The sequence below is a fragment of the Fukomys damarensis genome, unplaced genomic scaffold, assembly GCF_012274545.1.
Source record: "Fukomys damarensis isolate Sample0158 unplaced genomic scaffold, DMR_v1.0_HiC HiC_scaffold_36, whole genome shotgun sequence".
Lineage (NCBI taxonomy): Eukaryota > Metazoa > Chordata > Mammalia > Rodentia > Bathyergidae > Fukomys > Fukomys damarensis.
The window spans coordinates 20,812,478-20,835,418 of NW_022900948.1; the positions used below are offsets into that span (position 1 = coordinate 20,812,478).

Below are 22,941 nucleotides of genomic sequence, written 5' to 3' on the forward strand. Positions count from 1 at the left end.
GATACTATAGTTGTACTGGTGAACTTCATAAGGGCAACTATTTCTTGGCTTTCTGTGGTTCTCCCTTTCCCTGTTAATAATGCTGAGAGCGAATAAGTGCAACACAGAGGGCATCACATAGTGTCCTTTACAGAAGTCAGCTGTGCCTTTACTCTTCCTCCTTCCTCACTCCCATCTTCTCCAGTGACTTTTTCCCCCACCAAAGCAGTCAGCAGCTGTGACTCACAATCTGCTGTGATTCTGAGTTTATTCTAAGCACGCTAGAAACAACACAAATCATGGGGGATATAGAAAATACTTTTATTGCTAATCTCTTTTTTCATTGATATAAAGGACAAACTAAAAAGTGAAGTATTACTTGGATCATACAGTAGAATATCTTGTAATGCATTTAATAATTGTCAAGTCAACTGGAAGTTTTCAGCTCAAACTTCTTGACTTGACAGTACCAATACTGGCCTAGGCCACCTCACCCCAAACCAGAAGGTAACATTGTGTACTGTACTGGGCAGTGTGCATATTTGTGCATGGGTGCTACTCCTCCTCTTTCAGCTGCTATTTAAATGTTGAAATATTTCTAGCTCTTTTTAACTCCTTTCCTAATTTTTCTCCCTCTTGATCCATAAACACACATAGTATATATGTATATATACATACATATGTACACCATGCACGTTATATATAATTTATTTCACGAAAGTGCTGCCCTGAACTACTCTCTCTCTCTCTCTCATGTATGTACATATATGTGTGTGTGTGTGATTTTATCCACTCCCCCTACTTGAAACTTGAATTTTTTAAAGTATCTGATTTGGGCATTGACCTTTTCTTGAAAGTTTATATATTTAGAGTCAGCAGGTTCTTAACTTCCTTAATTTGTTGCCTTGTAGGTGCCTCAATCTAAAAATGTTTAAGCTAAATATATCTCTTTCTTTCCATATTTGATACATCTAAACCTCTTATTTAAAATCTGCTTTCACTTGGGATTTAGCTCAGCGGTTCTGCTGCCTGCCTCACAAGCACAAGGTCCTGAGTTCGATCCCTGGTCAAAAAGCAAAATCTGCTTTCAGAAATTACAGCTTTGTCTCTAAATTTTGCTCAAATAGAAATTTAAAAGTCATTATTTTAAAAACATTTGCATTTCCAAAGTGTGCCAAAATATTTCACATTTATTTACTGTTTTGTGGACTGATTGCTAACTCCAACTTCATGCACCAACACTGTTCATATATGGAGTATTAAATCACCTTTCATTGGGCCTGATATTTAGCTCAGTGATTAGACTACCTGCCTCACAAGCGCAAGGTCCTGAGTTCAATCTCTGGTACCAAAATAATAATAATAATAATAATAATAATAATAATAATAATAATAAATAAAATACCTTTTATTTTCTTAATTCTACTCTATTCCCTCTCTAGTTTTTCTCCTCACTCATCATCTGCAGGATGATAGCATTTTTACTGCAAATAATTATAATATATCTGATTAAATTCCTAAAGGCTTTCATTCCTATAGGTTGAAAAAGTAAGCCTTTGAAGAACTTCCCAAAATCTTTCCACTTACACCTCACTCAAGCCCTTTACCGATTCACTATAATTCAGTAACAATGGAGCACTATTTGTTTCCTGAATCAGGAAGATTAAAATATTATATCAGGGGTGCCACACATGAAATCTCATATTTACATAGCTTTCTGTATCTTTCATTTTATAACATTTCGTGTACTTTGTTTTTTAATATCTTCCTTTGTTAACAATTAGATTTAATTTCACCCCCACTAGATATAGTCTACTCTTTAAAATATTTTTTGTAATTGTTGTACACACATAAACAAATATACTCACTGTTGTACAGTTTCACAGACATTTTTAAATTAAGCTTCCACTATCGATATTTCCTAGTGCTTATTCCAATTTCTATAACAATGGAGGGCAATATTAATAGCTAGGCTCCAAGCATTATAAATACTAGGATTCGCTGCCAAAATTCAAACTGTTTGCTTGCTACATTTAATAAGATCGTCTTATAATGATCTGTATTAACTCTTCTGCCTGAAGGAAGCTGTAAAAAACACGATGCTATTTTTCATTATTCTTATCAGTGTTCCTTCACCCTTCAATTTTTAAAGGCAAATTTTTTATTTTCTTCTCTTTCAATGTGCTTTCATGGAAAATATTTTATCTACTAATAATTACGATAGGCTGCACTATGTATATTAGAAGTGGCATAGTACTAAAACCTTAAGGACTCTATATCACTTATAACTACAGATCCACGGGAATTAACTGCATCCATCACTATGGGAACGGTTCATGTAAAAGTCTTGCATTTTGAAATGCACAATCTGACTAGTTCAGAGCTCCAGATGCAGTCTATACTCTGCACTAAAGTTTTGGTGATTTGCCCCTCTTTCATACAGTATACGTAGGCTAATAAAAATGTGGTTCCTACAAAGCATAAAAACATTCTCCCCAAAATGGTAATTTCAATTATTACATTACATATATTTATCAATTACCCAGCAGTTTTCAAACTGATGACCAAAATTGTATGGAGCCATGATAATTATGGAACAGTGCTGTGAGGAGTATGAGGAAATCCTGTTATTCCAATTCCTCTAGCACAGAAGGTCCCTTTGAGGGAAGAGTGGTCGTGGGGCAGTAGTGCTGTTTTCATATCTCCAACTTCTGATACCTAATGAGAAAGAGGTAGGGCAGCTGATAAAAGGTGAAATCCTTCTGTCCAGACAGATGTTATTGCAGGAAAGTTACTCCACAGACTATGCATTCCGATGTCAACTCTGATGAATTTATTTCTATGGAAGAAAACTTATTCCTAATAAACTGAGCAGCCAAAGAACATGGCAGATCCTTTCTTCTGACCGTGGTCTGAATGGTCAGAGCAGATAGATCCCCCTGTAGTAGTCAGTGCTTATTAGAGTCAGATTTAGAAGAGTGCAAAACACCTGTCTGCATGCTGGAGACCCAAAGTATCCAGTAGAGGGACGGGAGCCCATGGCAAAGACCTGTGCAAGTTCATATCAGTAGGCCACAGAATTCACAACAAGAGAACAGAGGATGTGTGCTGCAAAGGGAGCCAAGGGCCAGTGCTGGAAGCTAAACTATCTGTGCCAAAAGACTGAAGGATCTACAGTGGAGCCAGGAAACGATGTCCAAGATGAAGATGAGGTTGGAAGCTCCCTCAAAGAAAGAAAACAGCTAAAGCTCTTTGGAAGAAAAGCCATGGAAACATCTGCAAAGAAAGGCAGTCTCAATGAAGCTCCTACAAGGAAGATCAGCACGAAATCCCTACCCTCCACCCTCCCTTTATATTGACCTGAAAACAAGCCTCCTTAAATGGGTCTTCCAAGCCCAGAACCCTGCTGATTTAACTTATCTGGGCGTTCCCATCCAAGATGACAACCAATTAACTACCACACACCCCTACCCAGTAGATACAGGTGAAACAGAAAGGGTAGACTAAGGTGCCCTCTGTACCACAAAGCACAGTTTCTGCTTAGTGTGTTTTCCCAGAAAGAATTGGAATAAGCTTCAAAAGGTAACTCTGCAAAATAATACCCTTTACAAGTAATGCAGTAGTTTATTTTCATAGAATTTTTCCTAATAGAATAATCAGGTAGCAATTAATGTAGACTAATAGGTCTAATATAAATTCAAACTAGATAGAAGTTTAATAGAAGATCGAAATGTGTAATAAAAAGGCTTAGAAATTAAAACCAACCTTATAAGAAGAAAAGGCTATACAACCTGAAAAATCAATTACTTTCCTTGTATCCATCAGAGAACTCATCTTTAAGGACAAACCATCTGCTTAGAATCAGGGCAGAAAGATAAATACAGATTCACAGATGAAATCTTACAGTTGAAGAGAAGAAAGGCACAGACTCTTCCTAAAAGGAGTGCTTAGGAAAGCTAAGTCAAAGTGCAAGACAAAACTGCATCACCGGAGGAATATAGTACATCTGATAACATTGTTAAAACAAACAATATAGCCAGAGTCCTAGCTAAATCAACATAGCTTATCCCACTAAAGATGTATTTGCCTCAGTCGGCATTGATTTGTACATCCCCACACTTCCAAAAATCACAAGGTATTCTAAGGGGCAAGAAAAAAATGCGATCTAAGCAAACAAATCAAAGATCATCAGACACAGATATGGTACAGATTCAAAATTATCACACCAAGAATTTAAAATGTCCTAGATGAATTTATGAGTCTAAGAGGAATACCAGTAGGATATAAGAATATACCACTGATGGAAAAGGAAATGCTAGGGATGTTTTAAAAGAGAAAGACTGTAACAGAGATGGTTTTGATGCGATGAGATAGACACGAATGTTGAAGGGATTAGTTACCTTGAAATTAAGTTATTGAAACCTTTTAAAAGAGAATTCAAAGAGAAAAGTGAATGAAAAAGTAATATAAGAATCCAAAGACAATTACAAAGAAGGTGTATGTATCTATAATTGGAAAAACAGAAAGAAGAAAATAGTACAGAAAGAAAACAGTGCAGAGAAGAAGAAATGTTTGAGATATCTTTAAATAATTCTTGCTGAGGACTTTCAGAAATGAAGCAGAAGACAAAACAAGATCTCTAAATAAATCAGTACATCAATTACCCAAGAACAACAAAACATTGTCATAACATGCACACTATTGAAGACAAAGGGAAAATCTTAGAAAAGCCAGGATGTGACAGTACTCTACATGTATAAAAATGAATACTTATAGTGAACTTCTCATGAGAATCTAAGCAAGTAAGAAGACAGTGAATAGTTATTTTAAGAAAAAAAATAAGCAATCCAGAATTCTATATCCATTGAGATTATCCTCAGGCAAGCTAAAATTAACATAATTCATTGATATGAGGCTTGACTTATTCGATAAGTTAAACAATTTTATTCAAGAGAAATGATGTGTCAGAAAATTGTATCTTCATGAATAAAAGAAGCATATCAGACAGGAACAGGTAAAAAAGTATTAATTTTAACAATCTGTTAGTGTTATTTTAAATAATGGTAACAATAGTAATGTATGAAAATGAAAGTAATAACAGCAATGACATGAGGCATGGTGTGCAAATATTGGGTATATTCTGCTGCAAAATGCTTCCAAATTCATGAAGCTCTATAATATTTGAAGGTATAATTTAAATAGTTCTCGTATTTATACACACTAAAAAAACCAATTTCTCTTAAGGAAATATACTAAGAGAAGAGATGAATTGGAATCACATAAAACATTCAAATAAAACCAAAAAGAAGATTTGAAAATTAATTTTAACATGTTGAAAACATAGTTATCATTAATCCAAACTAAAAATAATCACTATAATTTCAAATTATCTGAAATTTCTAATGTAACCATTTTCAGATTGGATAAAAACATTCAAGGGTATGTTGCCTACAAGAATCATACTTTAAATTGATTCAGTGTCTTGGACCTGCTACATTGTAGGTCCTGTGTGTTGCTTAGCCAAGATGCCAGAGGACACCTAGACACAGGAGTAGCCCATGGAGTAGGATGAAGTGGAGAGTCTCACCTTCCAGGCAGAAATTGCCCAGTTGTTGTCACTTATGGTGAGCCTTTATGGTGAGCCTTGACATAGGCATAGGCATGATTGAACTTTGAGTCAACTCGCCGGCACGGACATGCTGTTGCCCATAGCAAGGGGCTAGTTCAACTGGTGGTCTGACCTGTTGCCTAGCAAATGTAACCCATAATACTTGTTTTGCAGAATCTTGTGACCTTTGGAGTCAACTACACCCTGTTTACACTTTTGGTTTCGGTTTTAGCCTATATATACCCCACCCTGAAAAATAAACGGGGCCTTGCTACGAAGAGAGCATGAGCCTGGAACTAAGTTCGTGAAACTGTTTGCTCTCCTGTTGTTCTTCCCTCGGGTTTGGGACCTGCTGGCAGGATTCTGACGTTGCGGCTCTCGACAGTCACTGATCATCAACACTTTCTACTCAAACAAAGAGATCTTTCTGAGGGAGCTGATTTCAAGTAAGTCAATGCTCTAGACAAAATTAGGTATGAAACTCTGACAGATCCCAGTAAACTGCACTCTGGCAAGGAACTGCATATTAATCTTATTAGAACAAGCATGGTCGTACCTTCACCATTGTGGACACTGGGATTGGAATGACCAAGGCTGACTTGATCAATAACCTGGACCCCATCGCCAGGTCAGGGACCAAGACCTTCATGGAGGTTTTGCAGGCTGGTTTTGATATCTCCATGATTGGCCAATTTGATGTGGCTTTCTTCTCTATGTACTTGGTTGCTGAGAAATTGACTGTGATCACCAAGTATACCAATGATGTGCAGTATACCTGGCAGTCTTCAGCAGGCCAGTCCTTTACAGTGAGGACTGACACAAGTGAACCTATGGGCCAAGGGAGAAAGGTTATCCTTCATCTGAAAGAAGACCAAACTGAGTACTTGGAAGAAAGAATTAAAAAAAAAATCATGAAAAAACATTCTCAGTTTATTTACTGTCCTATTACCCTATTATTATTTGCTGTCCTATTACTATTGGAGAAGGAATGAGATGAAGTGAGTGGTGATGAGGCTGAAGCAAAGGAGGATAAAGAGGAAGACAAAGAAAAAGAAGAAACAGAGTCTGATGACAAACCTGAAATAGAAGATGTTGGTTCTGATGAAGAAGAAAAAGAAAAGAAGGATAGGGACAAAAAAAACAAGACTAAAGAAAAGTACACTGATCAAGAACTGAACAAAACAAAGCCCATTTGGACCAGAAACCCTAATAATATCATTAATGAGGAATGTGGAGAGTTGTTTAAGAGCTTGACCAGCGATTGGGTGGATCACTTGGCAGAGAAGCATTTTTCCGTCAAAGGACAATTAGAATTCAGAGCTCTTTTCATTCCATGATGAGCTCCTTTTGACCTATTTAAAAACAAAAAGAAGGAGAAGAAAATTAAGTTGTATGTCCTCAGAGTCTTCATCATGGATAACTGTGAGGAGCTGATCCCTGAATACCTTTCATCAGAGGACAGCTGGACTCTGAGGGTCTCCCTCTAAATATTTTCCAGGGAAATGTTGCAACAAAGCAAAATTTTGAAAGTCATCAGAAAGAATTTGGTCAAATAGTGCTTAGAATTGTTCACTGAACCGGAAGAAGATAAGGTGAACTACAAGAAGTTCTATGAGCAGTGTTCTAAGAATATAAAGGTTGGGATGCATGAAGATTCTCAGAATCAGAAGAAGTTTTCAGAGCTGTTCTACTTCACATCCTCTTCTGGGGATGAGGTGGTTTTTCTGAATGACTCTTGCACAAGGATGAAGGAGAAACAGAAGCACATCTATTACACCACAAGTGAAACTAAGGGCCGGGTAGCTAATTCAGCTTTTGTGGAATGGCTTCAGCAGCCGGGCTTAGAAATGACCTAAATGATCGAGCCCATTGAAGAGTACTGTGTCCAACAGCTGAAGGAGTTTGAGGGGAAAATTTTAGCGTTGGTCACCAAGAGGACTTGGAACTTCCAGAAGATGAGGAGGAGAAAAATAAACAGGAAAAGAAAAAGACAAAGTTTGAAAACCTCTGCAAGGTTATGAAAGACATCTTGGAGCAAAAGTTTGAAAAGCTGTTTGTGTCAAACCGATTGCGAAAGTCCCCATGTTGTATTGCCACAAGTACATATGGCTGGACGGCAAACATGGCAAGAATCATGAAAGCATGAGCCCTAAGAGACAACTCAATGATGGGTTCATGGCAGCAAAGAAGTGCTTGGAGATCAACCCTGCTCACTCCACCATTTAGAGCTTGAGGCAAAAGGCTGAGGCTGTCAAGAACAAGAAGTCTGTAAAGGATGTAGTCATTTTGCTTTATTTAACTGCACTCCTGTGTCGCGAGCCGGCGACGCAGAGCACTGTCCAGCAGTGTCTCAAACCTGAAAGAGCAGCGGGGTGGAGATGGGGCAGAGAGAAAGGAAGGACGCCAAGACAAGAGTCTGATCAAGGCGGCGTTTATTGCCGGCAAGCACCGGCCTTTTAAAGCAAAAAACCACAAACTATTATGGGATGGGTTTACCATAGTAACTGAAAGGTCACACAGGAAAAGAGCAAACAGGTTCACCAAAACAACCCACCGTGAGTAGTAGTAACCCGGACAACCACACATCTAAAGGTCAGAGACAAGAAACTGTAACTTTCAGGAATTCCACAAAGGAAACACTCTACCTGCTAAACTGGAGAAGCTTAACACATATAGAGCTACTAAAGTTAACAATACTTACAACCAATACTCATGATCCCCACACTCCTGTCCTCTGGCTGCAATCTAGAGAACTCTCAGATACAGATGAACAGGATTAACAGGATGATCAAGCTGGCTCTTTATATTGGGGAGGATGACCTCAGCACTGAAGAAACCAATGCTGCTGCCTCTGAATAGATGCACCCCCAAAAAGGAGATGATGATACTGCATGCATGAAAGAAATCGACTAAGCTCTGTTCATAGAATGACTTGGATGCATGCTCAGTACTTTACCTTCATTCCCACTGATAATATATTTTCAAGGATTCTTTGTGTGAATATTGAAGTCTGTATGGCATAACAACTGCTTAAGGGGAAGCTAAGATTCCTTTCTACTTTTAAACGATACTGTGATACTTTAGGCACTAAAGCAGAGTGACCTAGCAATGCTTTTTTCACCATGGTTTGTTTTAACACATTGAGATGTTTGTGGTAAGACATGTAACTTATTGTTAACTTTGTGAGCTCTAAAGTGTTTAGTTACCAAGACAGATTCCTTAGTAGACCAAATCTTCTCTCACAAGTGGTGCGCTATCTTGATGTTTAAAGGAATATTTGTTGCACTAGCTTGCGTTTTCATCTTGTAGGAGCTACTCTTCAAAACTTTTCCCCTGAAGTCTCGGTTCTTCATGTACTAAGCTTCTACAAATAAGTAAGTTAAACTGAAACAACTTGATGGCAGAAACTCCGTGGGGCTTATTTTCCAAAGAAAAATATTATTTAGAGGAATAAACTAAACTTCCTAGGAATACTGTAACACTATTTGAAGAATAATTTGAAACAAGGCCTATGAATGGGAATGGAGTGCCCAGGTCACCTGCTTTAAAATGTAACAAATATGGAAAAATTTTTAAAAAAGAAGAAAAACATCATACTTTAAATTTAATGGTACATAGTTTAAAAAGTAAAGTAAACTGCAAACTATTCAATAGACACATACAAAGTTTGTCACTTCCCCTATTCCTTTACACCTTTTCTTCCTATTTCACATTATCAATTATACAATTTGAACCTTATTTACCATTTTAGATTCTCACATCAGAGAAACTATTTGGTGTTGACACATGTGTGGGAAGTGGAAAGGATAGGGGAAAAGAAAGAAGAAAGAAGAAAAAATTGAGAAAATGAATAAAAGGAAACAGAGGTTTTGTAAATAGGGAAGGGTGGAGGCAGTGAAGGGAGGAACTGGGGAATGGGGAGAAAATAAGAACCGCGATACATTGTGTAAAGGTACAAGATCCCAATAATGAATGTAACTGAATTGTATACCTGAAATGTACCAATACACAATGGAAAAAGTTTTTCACATAAGAATAAATAGTTATTATGAATATCTGTATAACTAAGCAGAAATTAAACCAATTATTGATGATTATAAAAGTTACCAAAGGATCACAACAGTTCCACTGAATTCTGCCAGATATTTAAGGATTTTCTACAAGAACGAACAGGTAAAGTGAAAATTTCCTTACTTATTCTATGAAGACAGAATTCTCTAATATCAAATCCAGTCAAAGACATTACTAGGAAGACAAATTTTCAACAAAATTACTCCCAAATATTAACAAATATAACCTAGAAATATTTATAATGTATAACAGAATCAAATGGAACCTTTTAAAGGTTTGCAAGGCTAGTTAAATATTCATCAATGAATGTAATTCATTACAATTCATAAATAAATCAATCAGTACAGAAAAAGTATTTGACAAAACCTAACATTCATTTTTGCAAAGAAATTCTAGAAAATTAGCAAGAGATAAGAGGAATAAAATAACATATCTGGTTAAGAATAAAACAAAATTAGGTACAGGATCTTGCTTATAACCTCTATTTAACTCTGACTTTTTCATATATCTAAATGTAAAACTCAAAACTAAAGGGGAAAAAAAAAGAAAAACTTGTTAAAGCATGAAGTAAAATATATATGACCTTGGATTTGATGATGAACTCTCAAGTAGCTTACAAATAGCATTATCCATGAGAGAGAAAATAATTTGGACTTTGTTAAAATTAAAATTTAAATAATCTACTTTGTCAAAAAATACTCAGGGTACTAAAAACAAAAGTCAGCAATTGGCAAAATACATTTTAAAATTGTTTATCTAGTAAAGGGATTGTATATAAAATATTAAAAAGACTCTTAAAGATCAAAAAATTAAGCACACATCTCCAAAATGCAAGTTATATAGTTATCAAATTAACATAGAAAAATGTATGTCATCAAGGAATTTAAAATTAAAACAGCAATAGTATACTGACACATAACTGTTAGAAGTGTATACTTTTTTGGCCTGGGGATTTAGCTCAGTGTTTCTCCACTTGCCTTGCGAGTGCAGGGTCCAGAGTTCAATCCCTGGTACTAAAAAGAAGTGTACAATTTTTGTAAAAAGCACTGTCAACTGCTTGAAAAAATATTGAACACCAGAACACTCATTTATTAATGATAAGAAAACAAAACATTACAGATACAAGAGAAGAAAGTTTGACCCTACTTAATTCTTACAAAAGTGAACAGCAGCTATACATCAAATCCTGCAAAAAATATTTATAGTAACTGGAAAAACCATATCTTTTAACTGGTGAATGGATGCCCAAATTATGGTATAGCTACAGACTGTTCTTCAGATATCAAACATAAATGAGCTACCAAGCTGTAAAACTATGAGCAGATTTTAAACACATCTAAGCCAGTTTGAAAAAACTGCATCTGTATAATATTAATTATGTAAAATAATGAAGAAGATAAAATAATGAAGACAATGAAGTAATCCTTCATTGCAATGGTCCAGGCGTTCATGTGAAGTATGAATGTGTCAAACAAAAGAAGTTTCAGGCATATGATGTTATTTTGTAGTACAATGTGATGACGAATAACAGGTATGAATGATTTATAAAATCCATATAACTTGAAGCAAAGTAGTAAAATTTAATGTGAGGCAATTCTAAGGTATTTAGGCCATTTGGAATTAGAGTATAGAATGTTGAAGATGACAAATATTCTTATTTATTGCACAAAATAAAATGAATCTTTCTGAGGAGAGTAATAGAATAAGGTGCTAATGTAACAAAGTCTGAAAATGAATATTGTCTATAAGAGACCAAAGGAATGTTATATAAATATTGTTGTGTAGTTGTTTCTTATGTGAGTATGGGTTAAAAATTCTAACACTACTGTATCTGTACTAATATACAAATATAAGTGAATATATCTTGCTATTCAAGTGAGAGAATACAGATAAACAAAGGCAGGGGGCAAGAATGAGACATATATTACTAGAATACATTTGGAAACATCACTATAAACTCATGCTTACTTTAAGATATTATTTAAGGCAAGTACACAGAAATGAATATAAGTGTATACATAGGTAAGTAAATATACACATATTCTCTTTCCTTAAGAAACAGTATTGAAGAAAGTACTGGTACCATCAAGATCTTTGTTTCTAATCCTTTCACCAATAAAGGAGATATTTTCCTTTGGAGAAATAGTGGATTTTAAAACTGGATATGGAAATATCTGAAGTCAGTGTACATGAAACAAACTACTGTTGGAAAATGAGAATTTTCTCAGCAACAAAACAAAGCAAAACAAAACCAGTAAAGTATGTCAATGAATATAAGACCCAACAAATAAATTCCCAAGAGGCAAAGCTGAGATAATTCATACAGCACAGTACATAAAATAGTATTGTATAATTACTCAGAATACAAAAAGGTATACGTGAGGCCATACTGCAACAAACAATTGAATAAATAAATGAGAGACAAATCTCTTACTGAAGAATTCCAAGTAAAGTATGTAGATATTTTTCCCTGAAGAGGGAGCATAAGTCCTCATCTTTAAGTAAAAGCTATGAATAGTGACTTTTTTCTAAGGGTGCAATATGGAAAAGGAGTGGGAAAAAAGGAGTACTAGGGATTTTTACAGTGAGAGGGATGAAATTAGAATGAGAGGGTTGCCTTAGAGTAGATAAACCTGTGAATGGGCCAGGGATTTAGCTCAGTGGTTCTGCCACCTGCCTTGCAAGCCCAAGTACCCAAGTTGGATCCCTGATACCAAAAAAATAAATAAAATAAAATAAAAAGTTCTCTTGATAACCACGTAAAAAATGACACATCAAGTTAGAGAAATCCCCCTTTTTCCGAGGCCATGAGAATATAAATTATTTCAAGCATTGACACCTCAATCTAATTGTGATGATCAGTATGGAATATAGGGAGTGAACAAAGACATTAAGGAAATAACAGAAATTGTGAAAATGTGTGAATTTTAATTAGAAATAACATAAATATTGTACCGATGTGAGTTCATTAATTGTTAACAAGTCCTTGTATATTCTGTTGATGTTAGGAGGTAATCGGATGGGAAAAAATGGGAATTCTGTAATATAAAAAATAATTCTCTACTCTATTTACAATAATAAAATAAAATAATTTGCAATACTAAAATAAACATTATTTGAAATTACGAATAAATATGTGTATAAATGTAAAGGAAAAAGATTCTGAATATGGCTTTATTAATCCGATTAATAAAGATGGTGTGATTACAAGGCTGTACTAAAATCTAAAACAGGGTAATATAACTCATTTAACGTTCAACCTTTTACCTCTCTTTTGTCCTGTGAGGAAGAATCCTGCATAGCTCCCTGCATTCTGAATTCGCATTCATGCCCTTTGAAGATCCTCTCACACTAAGAGTTGGGGAGGTGGGATAGACGTAGAGCACAGCTGGATTGGCACGTATGCCCGCAAGCATTTTGCCTGGGAGAGTTTCTGTGGAGGAAGCTTTGTGGAGAAGACAGGAAAACTGAAGGAGTCCTCTAACCATTTTTCTTCAAGGGCTACATCTACCATTCAGTTTATCTCTAATGCAGATTTAAACTCTTAATTAAATTCATTGGATAAAATGTTTGCTCAGCTGTGCACGTTGATCCAAGGTTACAAATATGCCTTTAAGCTCACTTTTTGATTTATGAAAAAATGTACTGAAAGCATTTTTGATATAATCTAATTGTAAGATATGCGCATTTTGTTTTTATAAAATTTAAGATCAATGCAGCCAAACATTTTATTGGGGAATATGGTTTTACATTGTTTTGTTTATTTAACGACATAAATATGAATATGTTTTAATTTTTTAGTAAAACTGAAAGAGTATTCATTTTGTCTGATTACTGAAAGTGAAATGCAGTGATATTATTGCATGTCATTTTCATCCAAATCATTTTGTACAAATTATAAAGTAATGTGAGGTACTGTGAAAAGCTTTGGGTCGTTTGCCAACACAGTATGATCATCTTTAAACATCATATTGACATAGTACAGGAACTATAATCTGCATTTTCATAAACTTAACCAAAATTTTCACAACTCTAAACTTATAGATGATGTCAAAAGCCTTTAAAGCAAATCCATATAATAACCCCTTCCCTCCTTCATATTTCCACGTAGTAGCTTATGCAAGAGTCTTGCCTAGGCACAATTTCCCTTCTCTATAAATTTAGTGGATGTTTGTGGAGAGGCAGTAATCATTTCTTCATTTTGAAGGAAGATTAAATGAGATTTTTTTATGAAATAATTATTATAAGAGGTGATTCATAATAACATCTCTAGGGAAGGGGAAGAAACATCAATTTAAGAAACACACATTGACTGGAAATCTATTTTTTCTTAAGCATAGGCCTAACTGAAAGAATTAGAAATAAATAAGATACATATTCTAGTTTAGAAAATACACAGTTCCGTGGAGGAGAAAGAAGAGCAAATCATTAATTACAGTAAAGTCTAATAGGCCTTATAGGAGACTGAAGCTAAAGAATAAATCTATGGATAGAAGTATGAAGAAAGAGCTAAAGAAACTAAATACTTTATGACTTTCCAAAATATCAAGATGAACTTTCAGGGTTGTTCAAGTTTTACCTAGTATCAACTAGTGACAAAAAAAGCCTACTGTAATACTCAATTTTCACAAAAATCCTTTGTATCTCTATCTTCTTTTAGGCCTGATTTACCTTCTTAATTCACACTGTAACTGAAGAGTAGCATTCTCTGCAGTTAATAGAATTTCAAGCATGTTATTCACCTAATTTCTTTTCACTTTTCTCAACCAAATAATAAGATTTTTTTATTTTGAAAGATGAAAAAGTAATTTTTCTCTAATATACTGTGGAGTCTAAATGTAAGATGGAATTCTTTTGCGTACCTGGCAAACAGAAACCCACATGAGACAAAATATAAAAATATAACACTTGTTTTATATATGTATGATCTCTCCTCTCTCTCTCTCTCTCTATATATATATATATAGAGAGAGAGAGAGAGAGAGAGAGTGTGTGTGTGTGTGTGTGTGTGTATACATATATCTTTAATTATACCACTGAATACATTAAGCGTATACTAGTTTTGGCTTGTATGCCTGCTTAATTATGTTCAAGATATTTAATAGTATAGTAAATTTGGAGATGAAAAAATAGCATCAAGAGAAAAAATTAACCGTAATTTAATCACACATTAAAAACACTAACATATTGCCAATAACCTTTAATTTCTGAAACAAGCATCCTTAATATTACAAGTGCTGTTTTTGTCTGATTGTTCATTTCATCTTTTTATTTTACTTTTTATTCTACTGGTTTATTTTAGTTATACGTAATGATAACATTCAACATAGGGGCTTTGTCTTTGCGTATTATGTATCTTGCTTCTTTTTGCCATTGTCTCCCCTCCCTTTAACTTCCTCTTCTTTTTGTCTGCAAAAGCTTTGTTTCATAATTTTCCTTGCATTCTCTCTTTTTTAGCCCCATTTCTCCTGTCCTCCTCCCCCGTCTGTAATCCTCCATCTCATTTGAACATTTTCTTCTTATTTTCCTATATCTATCATACATTTTGGTCCTTATTTACGCTATTAATTTCTCATAGCAGAGAAACCACGAAATATTTACAAATGGGTACCCACATTGTTGCCCTTAATTGTATGGTCTCAGTGCATCCATTAGCTAGAAATGTCTTAAGCTTTTCCTTCTTTGTGGCAGAATATATATATATAATATTTTTTAAAGCTCATTGTATCCATCAATTGATGGGGATTTGGACTATTTCTAAGATCTAGCTATTATAAACTGTGCCCATATAAACAGATATGCATATATTGCTGTTGTATGATTCTTTTAATTCTTTTGAGAAGATACCAAGAAGAGGAATAGCTGAGTTAAATGGAACCTCAATCTAGTTTTTTGAGGAAACTTCGTAATGATTTCAACAGTAGTTACACCAATCTACATTGCCCCTGACAGTAGAGAAGGGCTCCTTTTTCCTTTGCTTTTGGCTGATGTCTTGATAATAGCCATTGTTTCTAGAGTGAGATGGAATCTTAACATTGTTTTAATTTCCACCTCTTGAATGGCCAGTGATGTTGAGCTTTTTTCATATATTAGCCATTTGTGCTTCGTAATCTGGGAAATGTCTATACATTTTATAAACCCATTTTTGATTGCACATTTAAACTTGAAGGGATTTGATTTTTATTTTAGCTCTTCATATATTCTAGATATTTATCTTTTGTTTGAAGAAAAGCTGTCAAATGTTGTTTATTTTTTCCAGCACTGTGGGTTGTCTCTTCACTTCTTCAGTGCTTTTCTTTGCTGTGTAAAAGCTGTTTAATAAGATTAGATCCTAGTTCTGGTTCATTGTAATCTTTCCTGTTCAATCGTGATTTTGTTTATAAAGTCTTTGTCTACACCAATGTCTTCAAGTGTTTAACCTATTGACCTTCCACCAGTTTGATTTGTATTTTAGTATTTAGATCTTAGACCCGATTTGATTTTAGGTTTAGTACATTTCAGTTATGAGTGTAGATTTAATCTTCAGCATGTGGAAAGACAATTTTTTCAGCACCATTTATTAAAGAGGCTGTCTTTCTCTCACTGAAGGTTTTTGGCTCCTTTTTCAAGTATATGTTGAGTATGTTTGGAGTTGTTTATGCATCTTCTAATCTTCTTCTATTGATCCCACCCCCTGGCAGTACCATGCTATTTTGATCACAGCAGCTTTGCAGTATAATTTCAACTCAGAAATCGTGATAACCCCCGCCATGCCTTTGTTACCCCAAATTACTTTTGTTTTTCTAGGTCCCTTCTGCTTCCAAATCCATTTTAGGATCGTTTTTTCTAATTCTGACATACGCAATGGTATTTTCACTGTGATTGCGTTAAATCTGTTTAACAATTTTAGAATCATGGCCATTGTCACTGTTGGTTCTTCCTGCTTAAGAACAAAGGATATATTTCCATTTTCTGATATCTTTTTCATTCCTTTTTCAGAGGATTATTGCTTCCAACATAGAGGTCTTTTACTTCCTTTATGAAATTGATTCTTAGTTACTTTATTTATTTTTTATTTTTTGGATGCCATTGTGAAAGATTTTGTTTCCCTAATTTCTCTCTCAGTGAGTTTGTTATTTCTGTAGAGGAATGGTATTGATTTTTGAATCTTTATTTTATTTTATTTTCTCACTGAGTTTACTGGTACTTTTTAAGTATACAGTACAATTACATTCATCATTGGGATCTTGTACCTTAACATGACAGGTCTTGGTTCTCATTTTTCCCCTTGTCCCTACCCTTCCTTCACCCCTCCTCCCTTCCCTATTTACAAAGACTTTTTTTCCATTTTTTAATTTTCTCATATTTTTCTTTTCCCTTATTTCCTTTTCCCTACCCCTCCCACTTTCCCTACACCTTTATCCCTTTTCTTCCTATTTCACATTGTCAATTATACCATTAGGATCTTATGTATAATTAGACTTTGTAGGGCCCGGGATTTAGCTCAGGGGTTCTGCCACCTTCCTCATAAGCACAGGACCTGAGTTTGATCCCCAGTACCAAAAAAAAAAAAAAGTATTTGTATGACTAGACTTTGTATCCCACTACACTATTAAATTTGTTTATTAAATGTAGAATTATTTGTTGGAGTTTTGAGGGTCTTCTAAGTAGAGTGTCATGTCACATGCAGACAATGATAATTTAACTTCTTCTTTTCCTTATCCTTATTCCTTTTATTTGTTCTCTTGTCTCTCTGCTCTAGCTAATGTTTCCAGAACTATATTGAATAAGGATGGTGACAGTGGATATCCTTGTCTTGTTCTTGATTTTAGCATGAAATCTTTCAAATTTTTACACTAAATATTATGTTGTTTGTTGGTTTGTAATAGATAGATTTTATCAGATTGAAGTGAAGACCATCTATTTCAATTTATGTAGGACTTTTTATAATTAATGAGTTTTGAACTTTTTCAAATACTCTTTCTGCATCTATTGCCCTTGGCTCTGGTAATACGGTATATTTTATTTACTAATTTTTGTGTATTGAAACATCCCTGCCTCACTGGAATGAATTCTACTTGGTCAAGGTGTATAATCTTTATGATTTTTTGCATTCTGTTTATCACTATCTTATTGCAGATTTTTGCATCTATGTTCATTAGAAAGATTGGCCTGTAGTTCTCTTTCTTGGTAGAATCCTTCTCTAGTTTTGATATCAGAGTAATGCCTGCTTCCAGAAATTAGTTTGGGAGTATTGCTTCCCTGTTAGTGAGAAATAGCAACATTAGGCCTCTAAAATTTTGTACAATTCAGCAATGAATCCATCAGGGCCTGCGCTTTTCTTTGTTGGTAGGGTTTTTAATTTTTTCTTCAATTTCATTGACAGATATTGTTTTAGAGTTTGTATATCTCTTTGATTCAGCTTTAGTAATTCATATGTATCTAGGAATCGGTTTATTTTTTCTGTGTATTCCATCTTATTGGAATACAGGTTCTCAAATAAGATCTGGATTTCTGCATGATCTGTTTTAATTTCATCCTTTTCATTCTAATCGCATGTATTTAGTCTTTTATTTCTTTCTTTTGATAAGGTTGACTAAGAGTTTGTAAATTTTATTTAATCTTTCAAATAACCAACTTTTTCATTCATTGTATTGTCTTTTTAGTCTACATTGCATTATTTTCTCCTCTGATCTTTATAATTTCCTCCTTCATAAGAGCTTCAGGATTGATCTGCTCTTCTTTGTGAAGAAGCTTGATGTGGAATATTAGGTTGTTTATTTGAGCTCATTCTGTTTTTGTAATATGAGAATTCACTGCTATAAATTTCCCTCATAAGAGTGCTTTCTTTGTGTCCCATAAGTTCTGGAATGTAGTATTAGTATTATTGGTTAATTGTAGAAACTGTCCAATTTCTTCTTTAGTTCCATATGTGACCCATTGGTTGTTGAGGATGTTATTTAATTTCTATAATTCATGAAGTTAGTGTGATTTTATTTTTGCCACTGATTTCCAATTTTGTAACACTATGGTCTAATAATAGGCATGAGATAATTTCTTTTGCATTTACTTAAGCATATTCTGTGAACTAGTATATGATCTATTTTGGAGAGGCTTCCATTTGCAGCTGAGAAGAATATATTTTCAAGTTGTTTGGTGAAGCACTCTACACATCTACTAAAAGCATTTATTCAAAAGTTTGATTCTGTTCTGATATTTTATTGTTAATTTTTGACTATTCAATCTGTTAGTGACAGTGAGATACTGAGGTCCCTCATTACACTTGTATTAGTGCCCTTGTGATTTTTCATATTCAATGATATTTGTATTATATACTTGATGCACAGATACTTTGTGCATATATATTTATGATTGTTACCTCCTCCTTTTGGATCATTCCCTTTACAGGGATTTAGTGACCACCTTTTCCTCTCTTAATCAGTCTTTGCTTGAAATTGGCTATATCTGAAAATGGAATAGCTGCCCCTGCTATTTTTCCAGCTTCTTATCACACGGAATATTGTTTTCCATCCTTTGTCATCTGGTCTAAGAATTTCTTTTTGAATTAAATGTTTTTTTTTATTCAGCATATGGTTGGATCTTGCTCCTGACCCATTTTGCTAGTCTATTTCATTTGATTCGTGAATTGCGAAAAGTCTCAAAGAGGCTCTTTTTCTGCCATTTAACAAGTCATCATTTCGCTGGAAGCCTATAAGTGTTTTCTTAACTAAAATGACCTTCAAAAGTATTATGTGTAGTTACTATACCCTTGTGCTTCCCCTGGGATAAATAGCAGTGATTGATATTCTAAATAGGTTTCAATCACCTGGGTGGGGCCCAAGGTCTTCACCCAGCCTTTCTAGGAAATATCCCTGAACCCCCACCTTACTGAAAATCCTTGTATGCTTGCTATGTGACTTGCTCCCTCATTTGACTCCTATTTAATCAATATTACTTGGATGACTATACCTGTAATCTTATTAGTTGGTCATGGTTTTGCTATGCTTCATGTCCACCTTGTGATTTTTCCATTAGGTCTTAATAGTTTTGTTCCACTTGTATTCGCCTCACCACATGGCTTGGCTGTATAAAACATCTTTGAAGAGTCGGGTGGGCAGGCAACTTTCTGGTCCCCCTTATGTGTCTCTTAGACAAAATTTCTTTCTCTCAATAAAATTTTCCAACTCTTAAAAGAAAGCATTATGTGTTTTTTAACCATGCTACTTTTGTTATGATTTTTATTAATGTAAATTACAAAGCAGTAAGTGTAATTGTACATAACTATATTTTAATACTTTGATTTTTTTCTTTGCACAGATTTCTTATAATGCAAGAGAAAAAATAAACTTCATCAGATAATTCTCTAATAATGGGGACTTCAGCACAAGTTAAAAAATAACAATGTAGGACAGTACTAAACTCAACCATCCAATTAGAGCAATTTATATTAGTGTCTAAATTTTTACAACTTTAATAAGCAGAGAAAACTACATCATTTTTCTTAACTTTTATTTGTGTTAAAATCACACTGCTCATAATTGGGTAACTGACAACTTTGAGTCACATGAATAATATATCTTTGATTTTATCACTGACACTGTCTTGTTACCATGCATTAAGAACACTGAAGCTCTGTTGTATTATGTTCCACTATTTCCCTCAGAACTATGCATTGTTATTAGTTTTAGTCAATTTTTTATTTTTTTTTATTTTTTTATTTTTTTTATTGAGTTTATTGGTACATTTAGGGATACAGTACAGTTACATTCATTGTTGGGATCATGTACCTTTACATGGCAAGTCTTGATTCTCATTTTTTTCCCCTTACCTCTGCCCTCCCTTCACCCCCTCCTCCCCTCCCCATCTACAAACACTTTATTTTCATCTTTTCATTCTCTCACATTTTTTTCTTTTCCCTTTTTGTTCTTCCCCTACGTATCACACCTTCCCTACACCTTTAGCTCCTTTCCTCCCATTTCTAAATGTCAGTAATCTTATTAGAATCTTATGCATTGTTGCAGAATATTCACACCAGGGAAACTATTTGGTATTTACACATGTGGGACTTATTTATTTCACTTAGGAGTATATCTTCAATATGTATCCATTTTCCTATGAATGAATCTATTCTCTCGCTCTTTATGGCTGAGTAATATTCCATTTTATAGAAAAACCACATCTTCTTTATCCAGTTTCCAACGGATGGGCAAATAGGTTGTTTCCAAGATTTAGCTATTACAAACTGTGCCGCTATAAACATGGGTGCACATACTTCTCTGTGATATGATTCTTTTAGTTCTCTTGGAAAGATACCCAACAGAGGGATGGCTGGGTCAAATGGAACCTCCAGTATTTTTTATAGAGAAAATTTTATTTCTGGATGTTTTCAGATTTCATTTCTTTTCTTTATTAAAATATCCTTTCCCAAATCTTAAATATTCAGAACATCAGAAATGTTTGTTGTAAGTTCATATCTAGTGAATTTTGTCTAACTTTTAAAAAAATTCATGGTGATTATCTTGACCTTTTTGTCCAGATGTCATCTTTTGTATTATATGCTAATTGCTACAATTTCAGAGAGGCTGTGGAAAGAATAAGAAAAAACTCAGGGCTGGAGTTAGAAGTTTTCGTCAAATCCTCCATCAGCCTCACAAGTGCAAGGACTCAAGTTAGATCCACAGTTCAGAAAAAAAAATAGTTCTTTCTGTCCTACAGAAGAATCATAGTAGTCTTTTACTGTATAGTGTCACATAAATATTGGGATTAGGCTAATACATTTCCATTTAATTGAAACTAACAATCATATGTTATTTCAAAAACTGCAGCGTATGCTTTAAGTTGAAGAACTTATTTTTTATTTGTTATTGCTAAAAAGATGATTAGAAGAAATTTATGCTAGACATGTTAAATTTGTAAACTCATGTATCATAGGATATTTTAGTTGTTTCAAAATATACAATTCAATTGAGTATTGTCAATGTACATAACTTTTTATCTAGTAAAATTTAAGGTATATATCCCTTAAACAGTAACTCCTTATTTCTTTCTACCCTGGTCTATGGTAACCATTAATGTACTTTCTTTTTCTATCAATTTAGCTAACAGATATTTCAAATGAAATCACATTCCATTTGTATATTACCAAAATGATGTGTAACTGTACATTCTCACCAACAATTTGGCCTATACTTTGAAATATAATTTTTCTCACTCATTATTCATGGTGATGGTGTCATCTTTTTGTTTCATTTATTATATAGCTTTAGGAATATATTAATTTTTTCTTTATTAGTACATTTTAGGTATACAATACAGTTACATTTATCATTGGGATATTGTACCTTTATGTAACTTATCTTGGTTCTTATTTTTTCCCCATTCCCCTGGCCTCCCTTTAACCCCTTCACCCTTCCCTATTTACAAAGACTTTGTTTCCACATTTTTTCTTTTCCCTTCATACCTTTCACCCACCCTCCCACTTCTCCTACACCTTTAGACCTTTTTCCTATTATACAATATTATCTTCTTCATACAATCTCCACTTGATGGGCAGTTAGGCTGTTTCCAAGCTTTTGCTATTACAAACCGTGCAACTATAAACATGGATGCACACATATCGCTGTGGTATGATTCTTTTAACTCTTTTGGGAAGACACCCATCTGAGGGATAGCTGGGTCAAATTGAATCTGTAATCCTAGTTTTTGAGGTATCTCTATGTTATCTTCTTCATACAATCTCCACTTGATGGGCAGTTAGGCTGTTTCCAAGCTTTTGCTATTACAAACCGTGCAACTATAAACATGGATGCACACATATCGCTGTGGTATGATTCTTTTAACTCTTTTGGGAAGACACCCATCTGAGGGATAGCTGGGTCAAATTGAATCTGTAATCCTAGTTTTTGAGGTATCTCTATGTTGATTTCCATAGTGGTTGTTCCAGTCTGCACTTCCACTAACAATGAAAAAGGGTTCCTTTCTCCTCACAACCCCATCAATATTTATTTCTGGATGATTTCTTGAAGGCAGCTATTCTTTCTGTGGTGAGGTGGAATCTCAGTGTTGTTTTCATCTGCATCTCTCAAATAACCAGTGATGTAGGACATTTTTTCATATATTTATCTGCTGCTTTCACTTTTTTGTTTGAGAAATGTCCGTTCATTTCAGATGCCCATTTTTTAATTGAGTTTTTTAATTTGGGGAGGTATGGTTTTTATGTTGTTTTTGTTTTGTTTTGTTTTGTTTTGTTTTTTGAGTTCTTTATATATTCCGGATAATAGACCTTTGTCTGAGAACAGCTGGTA

At 34.3% G+C, this 22,941-nt stretch overlaps 1 pseudogene; it reads left to right on the plus strand.

Moving 5' to 3' along the window:
* Nucleotides 1-5,504: 5,504 nt before the first annotated feature.
* On the plus strand, nucleotides 5,505-8,500 carry LOC104855477 (annotated as a pseudogene).
* The last annotated feature ends 14,441 nt before the right edge of the window (nucleotides 8,501-22,941 follow it).